The following is a 2,532-nucleotide window of genomic DNA, read 5'->3' as shown; positions in this document are numbered from 1 at the left end:
CAGTGTTATGAAATGATGTAACCACTATAGAAATCACAGTGGTAGTTTCTTACATAATTAAAAATAAAATTAAAGGGGCTAGAGATGTGGCTAAGCGGTTCAGAGTACTTATTGCTCTTGCAGAGGGCCAGGGCTTGGTTTCCAGCACCACACAGTAGTTCACAACTATCTGTAACTTCAGTTCCAGGGAATTTGCCACCCTCCAGCACAGCCAGGGTTACACAGAGAAACCCCAGCTCAAAAACCAACAACAACAAAAGACCTCTCAGCTACCTCTGCAACACCATATCTGCCTGCATGCCGCTATGCTTCCCACCATGATTATTATGGCTAAAGCAGCTCCATTTTATTCTAGGCATCCATCTCGGCACCCACCAACCGGAGTCCAATCCCTGGAAAATAAGTTCCTAGTAACCCTAACTCAGTGACTTCCCCTGAAAACATACAGTTGTGACTATCTACTTCTTATATGACTAACTGCTTTTTTTTTTTTTTTGCTTCTGTAATTTGATTACACAGATACCCTAAGATTGTTTTAAATTGCCTTAACCAGTTAATTTGGCAAATTTTACTTGCTTGCACAGATACTGAAGGTTTTCCTATGGTTTTCCCCTTTAAAAGTCCTTCCCCATACCCCTCTTCATGGTAATCTCAAATTGGCTCAGAGAGTGTTCCTCCTGCTAGCAGCTAATCAATAAATCTTTTACTTATAATTGGATTGAGTCTATTGGGTTTTTTTCTCCAGAGTTCACAAGCTCCATAAGAATGATAATGGACTAAGCCTCTGAATTGTAAGCCAACCCCAATTAAATGTTTTCCCTTATAAGAGTTGTTGTGGTCATGGTGTCTCTCCACAGCAATAGAAACCTTAAGACAGAAATATAAGTATTTTGCCTGCATGTATGCATGTTTGGGTATCATTCAAGTGTCTGATCTGGTGCCTGCAGAAGCCAGAATATGGGGTCAGATTCCCTGGAACTGAAGTTACAGATTGTTGGGAGCCACCATGTGGGTTCTGGGGCCAAACTCATGTCCTCTGCAAGAGTAGCAAATGCCCTTAGATGCCACAGACCATCTCTCTAGCCCCATACTCAAAATTTTAACAGAAATGAAGCAGGCATGATGGTGTCTGTCATTCCAGTATCCCAGAGGCAAAAGAATCACGAGCTCAAAGCCAGCCTGGACAACATTTACAAAACAAAGAAAACTTTAATCCCAGCACTTGGGAGGCAGAAGCAGGCAGATTTCTGAGTTCAAGGCCAGCCTGGTCTACAGAGTGAGTTCCAGGACAGCCAGGGATACACAGAGAAACCCTGTCTCGAAAAATAAATAAATAAATGAATAAATAAATAAATAAATAAATAAAATTTTAAAAAAGAAAATTTAAAGAAAGGCACTGGCTCCCAGGTTGTACAGAGAATTACATCATCCTCTGAGTTTGAATCTTTCACATTTCAGCCACATTCTAAAAGCAAAGCGCAAGAGAGCAAATAAAACCACTCATGTTAGGTCTGGAGGAATGACTCCCTGGTTAAGAGCTCTTGCATAGAATCTGGATTCTGTCTGCACACAGCTGAGGTAGCTACTGCCTGTAACTGGCAGCTGTGGGCACCTGCATTCACAAGAACATATCCACCTATGGCAATAGCATAAGTTAAAGGCAGAAACAATTTGCACATAATTTTACAAACATTCTGGTAATATCCTCCTAAACCAGTAAACACAGTTACAGAGCCATGCTACTGAACAGACATCAAGATGGCACACCGTAGGCTAGAAAATCTACCTATGATGACAGACATGTGAGTCCAGCACCCGAGGATGAAAGAAACTGAGAGCCCCAAAAGAATGTCCTGAAAGAGCTTGAAACAAGAAATGGCAGTCTGGGAAGCGACCCCTTCCAGGGAAAAGAGGTGATGGGAAGGGTGTGTTGATTTTGTAAGAAGACATATGCAGGGAAAACAAGAGTCTTGCAATCGCGAAAGAGAAGCAAACCCAGAATCAAACCTCTATCCAACCAAACAGGTGCATTCTACTCTACGAACACGAGAGGGCACTCTTGAACGCAGAAATCTGATTAACCTTACTGGCAATTGATAAAACCGGAAAACAAAACATTCAAAATGCACAGAAAATAGCAGGCATCGAATTACATGAAGAAAATTAAAATCAATTATCTTATTTAAAAAAAAAACTAACTATAAAATAGGAAAACTTGAGAGCAATACTCCAATCTAAATTAAATAACCTTAAATATCCTTAATGATGTGAAAGGGGAAAAAAGGGGTGAAATTGACATAAAAAAAAAAAAGAAACTAAAAGAACAGAGGTGTCTGAAATCACAAAACATTGGAGAAAATAAATCAGCTCAGAAACAAAGAGGAATAAAATTAAATTTGTTAGATGTCTTAAGGGAGATTTTAATTTAAATGTAACCACTGATATTAAGGAAAGAAATATCCTGGCAGTGGTGGCTCATTCCTTTAATCCCAGCACTTGGAAGGCAAAGGCAAGCGGATTTCTGAGTTCGAG

The sequence above is a fragment of the Mastomys coucha genome, unplaced genomic scaffold (assembly GCF_008632895.1).
Source record: "Mastomys coucha isolate ucsf_1 unplaced genomic scaffold, UCSF_Mcou_1 pScaffold13, whole genome shotgun sequence".
Classification (NCBI taxonomy): Eukaryota; Metazoa; Chordata; class Mammalia; order Rodentia; family Muridae; genus Mastomys; species Mastomys coucha.
The sequence above is the reverse complement of the archived record's forward strand: the minus strand, read 5'-3'. Positions refer to the sequence as shown.